Source organism: Heteronotia binoei, chromosome 4, assembly GCF_032191835.1.
Source record: "Heteronotia binoei isolate CCM8104 ecotype False Entrance Well chromosome 4, APGP_CSIRO_Hbin_v1, whole genome shotgun sequence".
NCBI lineage: Eukaryota > Metazoa > Chordata > Lepidosauria > Squamata > Gekkonidae > Heteronotia > Heteronotia binoei.
This window is the reverse complement of record NC_083226.1, coordinates 174,021,713-174,030,036: the sequence shown is the minus strand read 5'-3', so window position 1 is coordinate 174,030,036 and position 8,324 is coordinate 174,021,713. Positions and strand designations below refer to the sequence as shown.

General features: G+C 48.5%; 1 non-coding gene and 1 pseudogene across 1 annotated transcript; both read right to left on the bottom strand.

The window, feature by feature from the left end:
* Nucleotides 1-1,680: 1,680 nt before the first annotated feature.
* TRNAT-AGU (transfer RNA threonine (anticodon AGU)) lies at nucleotides 1,681-1,755 on the bottom strand. The gene has a single exon. It is a non-coding gene; the product is annotated as a tRNA-Thr (tRNA).
* A 6,068-nt stretch (nucleotides 1,756-7,823) lies between these two features.
* LOC132570631 (U2 spliceosomal RNA) lies at nucleotides 7,824-7,963 on the bottom strand (annotated as a pseudogene).
* Between the last annotated feature and the right edge of the window lie 361 nt (nucleotides 7,964-8,324).

Sequence of the window (8,324 nt, the reverse complement as noted above, 5' to 3'; positions counted from 1 at the left end):
TTGAAATGCCTTCCCTCCATTTGGAAATAATGAAGGATAGAGGCACCTTCTTTTGGGGCTCATAGAATTGGACCCCCAGTCCAATCTTTTTGAAATTTGGGAGATTTTTCGAGGAGAGGTATCAGATGCTATGCTGAAAATGTGGTGCCTCTACCTCAAAACACAGCCCTCTGAACCCCAGATATCCATGGACCAATTCTCCGTTATGTGAAGAAGATGAAGAAGATAGAAGATATTGGATTTATATCCTGCCCTCCACTCCGAAGAATTTCAGAGCGGTTCACAATCTCCTTTCCCTTCCTCCCCCACAACAGACACCCTGTGAGGTAGATGAAGATATTGGATTTATATCCCGCCCTCCACTCTGAAGAGTCTCAGAGCGGTTCACAATCTCCCTTACCTTTCTCCCCCACAACAGACACCCTGTGAGGTGGGTGGGGCTGGAGAGGGCTCTCACAGCAGCTGCCCTTTCGAGGACAACCTCTGCCAGAGCTATGGCTGACCCAAGGCCATTCCAGCAGGTGCAAGTGGAGGAGTGGGGAATCAAACCCGGTTCTCCCAGATAAGAGTCCGCACACTTATAACCACTACACCAAACTGGCTCTCCTATGTGAGCAAGAACCCCCTATTTTGTGTATATATGAACATCGTAATCACTGACTTTGGTTGCCAGGAGGCCTGGAGTTCCAACTCACACACATCTGCTCAAAAACATAGGCCTTGACCAAGCAGCTGCCTGACAGGCCTATGTGAATGCAGTGGATCTCACCTTTACAGCAGCTCCTTCTCTTAGGGGTCCTAGCCTGAGCAAAACAACCTCCCAGCCTTCCTGTGTGCACAAATCCCGGGCTGTTGCAGTGAAAGAGGTCGTGCCACCGCCGTGAGCTGTCCAGTCATGTGGTCATCAACTCCTTTTAGATGGAAGCCATTGCCCAGGCTAACATCACTAGCGATCACCTTCATGCACCTCCAGACACCATAAGGGAGAAGCGGGAGCCCTACGTATCCAGCGATTGCTTCAGGCCTTTCCTCAGACACGGATCCTGTCAGACGTCCTGCGCCAGCCTGAAGAGGAGGAAGACAAAGACCAAGCCCAACTTTGAATTCAGTGTTATTGTGTAAGTCGGGTGTCACCTTAGATATCAATTTGACCTTCTATTGCCACTCTAGATAAGGTTGTGTAATATGGTTAATCCCCTCAATCTTTCCAAACGTCATCGTGGAGCCACCCCTTTTCAGAGGTCATGTACCACGTCACTGCATCATGACCCACCTGACCTAGTGTCGCTGACCTAGTGTCGCTGACCTAGTGTCATCATATCAACATATGAAGCTGCCTTCCACTGAATCAGACCCTCAGTCCATCAAAGTCAGTATTGTCTACTCAGACTGGCAGCAGCTCTCCAGGGTCTCAAGCTGAGGTTTTTCACGCTTATTCGCCTGGACCCTTTTTAGTTGGAGATGCCAGGGATTGAACCTGGGACCTTCTGCTTCCCAAGCAGATGCTCTACCACTGAGCCACTGTCCCTCCCCAATGGGACATATGGACATATGAAGCTGCCTTCTACTGAATCAGAGCCTCGGTCCATCAAAGTCAGTATTTTCTACCCAGACTGGCAGCGGCTCTCCAGGGTCTCCAGCTGAGGTTTTTCACGCCTACTTGCCTGGACCCTTCTTAGTTGGAGATGCCGGGGATTGAACCTGGGACCTTCTGCTTACTAAGCAGATGCTCTACCACTGAGCCACCATCCCTCCCCAATGGGACATATGAACATATGAAGCTGCCTTCAACTGAATCAGACCCTCAGTCCATCAAAGTCAGTATTGTCTACTCAGACTGGCAGCGGCTCTCCAGGGTCTCAAGCTGAGGTTTTTCACACCTACTTGCTTGGACCCTTTTTCGTTGGAGATCCCAGGGATTGAACCTGGGACCTCCTGCTTCCCAAGCGGATGCTCTACCACTGAGCCACCGTCCCTCCTATTTCTTTGGGTTCCAGGAATTAGAAATGATCAGCATAAGCAACGCCCCCTCCCCAGTCAGAGATCAAGCCTTTCAGAACAGGAAAATAATTCTTCTTTGGAGGCTGCCCATCTGCCCTGGGAACACAAGGTAGACCATAAAATGTCTAGCCCAATGATCCTCAGGTGTGCAGCTGGCAGTACCCCTACCTTGCTGTTTAGATACACCCCCAAAACCTGATCAATTTATGGTCCTCATAGGGAGATTCGTGGCCTGACTCTCCTCTCCCCCATCCTTTTTCGTTGGTATTGGAGCCTTCCTTGAAGACTACGACCGGTAATTATTACCCTGTTTGTCCATCCCTGTTACCCCTGTCTATTTCATGCTCTATTTCTTAGACCTGTATGTGTGCTGAATGAATTTATTTCCTTGTATGCTTGCCTTTATTTTAAAATGCATATTATTTGCTTCAGTCAACATTTCCTCATTATTGAGTGATTTTCCTGGGAGACATCTTCTGTATACACAGGTCCTGGATTTCACTAAACCCTTAATTGCCTACCAAACTAATTCCTCAAACCTCTCTTGAGGGCAATTCGGCTAACACATTATACCCTATAGAAATCAGTCTCCATAGGCAATAATGGAGTGCCCAGCAGAAATTTCCCTCCCCCTCCCAGCTTTCTGAAGACCCAGAAGCGGGGAGAGGGTCTGCAAACTGAGGGATTCCCTGCTCCCACCTGGGGATTGGCTAAAACCAACTGAAGAGGATGATGGTCTGTCCGGTGCCACCTCCATAGAGAGTATTTCATGTCAAAGGCGATGAGAGGGCTGTTCCAGGAAAAAATGTGTGAGCTGGAGGCTGAAAATCTGTGAACTAGCTCAGGCTAACTCAGCTTAGAGGGAACACTGCTTCTCTTATGTTCTTAAGAGCAGAGGTCCATGAGTGGCTATTAGCCACAAGGTATAGATGGAACTCTCTGTCTGGGGCAGTGATGCTCTGTATTCTGGGTGCTTGGGGGGCAACAATGGGAGGGCTTCTAGTGTCCTGGCCTCACTTTTGGACCTCCAGATGGCACCTGGCTTTTTGGCCACTGTGTGACACAGAGTGTTGGACTGGAGGGGCCACTGACCTGATCCAACATGGCTTCTCTTATGTTCTTATGTGACACAGAGTGTTGGACTGGATGGGCCATTGCCCCTATCCAACATGGCTTCTCTTATGTTCTTATGTGACACAGAGTGTTGGACTGGAGGGGCCATTGGCCCTATCCAACATGGCTTCTCTTATGTTCTTATGTGACACAGAGTGTTGGACTGGATGGGCCATTGGCCCTATCCAACATGGCTTCTCTTATGTTCTTATGTGACACAGAGTGTTGGACTGGATGGGCCATTGGCCCGATCCAACATGGCTTCTCTTATGTTCTCTTACAGTTTGTTTCAAAAGAAGCCAGATTCAACACAGCCAGTTCACTCTCTCGAAGTACATAACTGCTGCATAAAATATTTGCTAACAAGTTTGCATGAGGTATTCATGCTTTGAAATCATTGCAGTCCGTTATCAGTCATTATCGAGAGCAGAGATACCATGAATGAAGATTAAAAACCAGGGAAGCTGTGAACATCACACAAAGCATGTTTTGCATGGGGCTCATACTGTTTTTGATGGCCGTTATCAGACCTGAACCTTAGATCTTCTTGCTTGTTTCCTGTGCAGTTATTGCAGTGGCTAAACACCTTTGTGGCTGCACAGAATCTGTGTTTGCCGGCTTTCATATGCCTTACGACGTAATTATGGAACAGATTTTGTCCCTGATCTTGGAATTTGCTCTTAAAATATATATTTTTAAAATTTCTTTGCATGGTTGTCGCTCCAATCCAGCTTTAATTTTTTTAACAGCTAGTAACTCAAACAATACAAAATAAAGACAGGTGTGTGTCCTGTAAGGCTTTGGAAAAACATACATGTGCACATACAGACAGGCAGCCATTAACAACACTGTAAGAACATCAGAAGAGCCCTGCTGGATCAGACCAGTGGTCCATCTAGTCCAGTATCCTGTCTCACACAATGGCCAACCAGTTCCTCTGGACAGCCAACAACAGGGCAAAGAGGCTGAGGCCTTCATAAGAACATCAGAAGAGCCCTGCTGGATCAGAACAGTGGTCCATCTAGTCCAGCATCCTGTCTCACACAATGGCCAACCAGTTCCTCTGGACAGCCAACAACAGGGCAAAGAGGCCGAGGCCTTCATAAGAACATCAGAAGAGCCCTGCTGGATCAGACCAGTGGTCCATCTAGTCCAGCATCCTGTCTCACATAATGGCCAACCAGTTCCTCTGGACAGCCAACAACAGGGCAAAGAGGCTGAGGCCTTCATAAGAACATCAGAAGGGCCCTGCTGGATCAGACCAGTGGTCCATCTAGTCCAGCATCCTGTCTCACACAATGGCCAACCAGTTCCTCTGGACAGCCAACAACAGGGCAATGAGGCCGAGGCCTTCATAAGAACATCAGAGGAGCCCTGCTGGATCAGACCAGTGGTCCATCTAGTCCAGCATCCTGTCTCACACAATGGCCAACCAGTTTCTCTGGACAGCCAACAACAGGGCAAAGAGGCCGAGGCCTTCATAAGAACATCAGAAGAGCCCTGCTGGATCAGACGAGTGGTCCATCTAGTCCAGCATCCTGTCTCACACAATGGCCAACCTGTTCCTCTGGACAGCCAACAACAGGGCAAAGAGGCTGAGGCCTTCCTAAGAACATCAGAAGAGCCCTGCTGAATCAGACCAGTGGTCCATCTAGTCCAGCATCCTGTCTCACACAATGGCCAACCAGTTCCTCTGGACAGCCAACAACAGAGCATAGAGGATGAGGCCTTCATGAGAACACAAGAAGAGCCTTGCTGGATCAGACCAGTGATCCATCTAGTCCAGCATCTTCTCTCACACAATGACCAACCAGTTCCTCTAGATAGCCAACAATAGGGCAGAGAGGATGAGGTGGCCTACATAAGAAGAGCCCTGCTGGATCAGACCAGTGGTCTATCCAGTCCACCATCCTGTCTCGCACAGTGGCCAACCAGTTCCTCTGGAGATCCAATGACAGGGCAGAGAGGTGGAGGCCTTCATAAAACCATAAGAAGAGCCTTGCTGGATCAAACCAGTGGCCCATCTAATCCAGCATCCTGTCTCACTAGGGTTGCCAGGTCTGTGTTGGAAAATACCTGGACACTTTGGGGGTGGATCTGGTAGAGGAAAGGTTTGGGGAGGGGAGGGGCCTCAGCATGCAGTACCACCCTTTAAAGCTGCCATTTTCTCCAAGGGACCCATTCAAAGTCTCTGTGTTGTATGTTCTATACAATTTCAGTCACCTTCAATCATCAGAGTATGATAAATTACTGAGAACTTCTAGAGCTGAACAAATGAACAGCTCAGAAGTCACAAAAGTGTGCTCACAGGCACTCATCCAAGGATACAGTCCAACATAAACAGGTACACGCAGGCACTCTACAAAATACCTGTCAGACCTTGTAACTTACTATTTAAAATGCTCTGTACTGTTCATGTTCCCTTGCCCTAACTAACTCCATCTTGAATGGCTCTACTAACCCTTTTGCTTAGAAGTTTGCATTTCAAACACCGTTGCAACAATAAACAGCTCCCATGGGAAATTCCTCACATAGCCCTAACAAATGCAGACGGGCTTTGAAGATAGCTCTACGCCTCAAGGTAACCAGCAGGGGCCTTTCCTTGGGAAAGAGATAAGGGAGCATGAGAACCATCTATTGCCTCCCAAACGTGTGAGAATGGCTTTATTGTTTACTTTTGATGTTAGAAGCTAAAATGGCATGTAACGCTTTGAAATGTATCCATTCCAATTCGTCCTTGCTACAGACAACTAGTTCGCAAATAAAATGGATTAAGCTGCTACAAACTATGGCCCGTTTACTTTGAAGTTCCCGGCCCGACAATACCAAGTTTCCACCAGCAATCACAAATAACGTGATGAAAATCTAAGTTGGTCTAGAATCAGACCATACATGGAGAGCCAGTTTGGTATAGTGGTTAAGGGTGTGGACTCTTATCTGGGAGAACCGGGTTTGATTCCCCATTCCTCCACTTGCACCTGCTGGCATGGCCTTGGGTCAGCCATAGGTCTGGCAGAGGTTGTCCTTGAAAGGGCAGCTGCTGTGAGAGCCCTCTCCAGCCCCACCCACCTCACAGGGTGTCTGCTGTGGGGGAGGAAGGTAAAGGAGATTGTGAGCCGCTCTGAGACTCTTCGGAGTGGAGGGCGGGATATAAATCCAATATCTTCTTCTTCTTCTTCTACATATATATTTAGGAGGATGTCAAGATATTCCATTGAATTTTTTTCTAGTCCATTTTGGAACACTTGACTTGATGGACTTGAAACACATCTCTTATGTAAGTGTCATGTTTCAGAAGACAAACCTTCTTCAAGTCAGAATAACCATATGCAGATGGAAACCATGTAGTCTAATAGCTTTCCCATCATGCACTAAAGCGAGCTATTTTATTCCAGAATGCTTAAGGCAGGGGTGGGAAACCTTTTTTTCTGCCAAGGGCCATATGGAGATTTATAACATCATTCGCGGGCCATACAAAATTATCAACTTAAAAAACAGTGCTCCGCCGAGGGAGATTGATTCAGGCCAGCAAAATTAATGCAAACAATTGTTTTTCTATTTGAAGTCATGTGGGAAGAGCCTCATCTGGCACACACACACACACACGGCCCACCACCCTAGGCAAATGCATAGGTCCATGGGGTTTTTTGTAGAAAAAGTCCAGCAGGACTCAGTAGCATATTAGACCACATCCCCTAATATTAGCATATTAGGCCACACCATCTGGGATAATCAAACTGAACTGTGACAGTAACTTTTCCAAGCCCTGCAGCAATTCCGGCTGGCCAGCCAGGCCCCAGGGAGGCTGCCGCACAGTGCATCCGGGCCCTGTGATCTCTGCCTGGCCCTGGGGAGGCTGCTGCACAGCACAGCTGGGCCCCACGATTCTCGCTGGCCAGCCAGGCCCCAGGGAGGCTGCCACATGGCTCAGTTCAGTCCAGCAATCCCCAAGGGCCACACCAAGTGACCTCGAGGGCTGTATACAGCTCTCGTGATGGAGGTTCCCCACCTCTGGCTTAAGGAATTAATAGTGATGATAAATTGGGGTGGGGACTGAAGGGAGGAGCTCAAACATGGAAAAGAGCATAGAGTAGGTAGGACATGGAGATAGAGTTGCCAAGTCCAATTCAAGAAATATCAGGGGACTTTGGGGGTAGAGTCAGGAGACTTTGGGGGTGGAGCCAGGAGACATTAGAGGTGGAGCCAAGATCAAGCCTGAGACAAGCATAATTGAACTCCAAAAGGAGTTCTGGCCCTCACATTTAAAGGGACGGCACACCTTTTCAATGCCTTCCTTCCATAGGAAATAATGAAGGATAGGGGCACCTTATTTTGAGGCTCATAGAATGGACCCCCTGGTCCAATCTTTTTGAAACTTTTGGGGTATTTTGAGGAGAGGCACTAGATGCTATACTGAAAATTTGGTGCTTCTACCCCCCAAAACAGCCCCCCCAGAGCCCCAGATACCCGCAGATCAATTCTCCATGATTTTCAATGGGAATAAATCTCCATAGGGAATAACAGAGTTCCCAGCAGACATTTCCCTCCCCTCCCCCCGCTTTCTGATGACCCTGAAGAGGGGGGGGGGTCTCTAAACCGGGGGATCCCCTGCCCCCACCTGGGGATTGGCAACCCTACATGGAGATCTCCCAGTGTTCCTACTGATCTCCAGGCAAAAGGGTCAGTTCCTCTGTAGAAATGCCAGCTTCTGAGGGTGGACTCTATGGTATATAGAATCATAGAGTTGGAAGGAACCTCCAGGGTTATATAGTCCAACCCCCTGCACAATGCAGGAAACACTACACACTTTATACTACACTTGATCTTAGCCAAAAGGCTGAGAAGCTACCTGGAGGAGTCTCAGAGCAGTTTACAATCTCCTTTCCCTTCCCTTCCCCACAGCAGACACCCTGTGAGGCAGATGGAACCGAGAGAACTCTGACAGAAACTGCTCTTGAGCAGAACAGCTCTTGTGAGAACTTGTGGCTGACTCAAGGTCACGGCAGCAGGTGCCAGTGGAGAAATGGGGAATCAAACTCAGTTCTCCCAGATGAGTCCGTGCCACTACACCGAACTGGATCTCACCGAACCACTACACCGAACTGGATCTCACCGAACCGTGCCACTACACCGAACTGGATCTCACCGAACCGTGCCACTACACCGAACTGGATCTCACCGAACCGTGCCACTACACCGAACTGGATCTC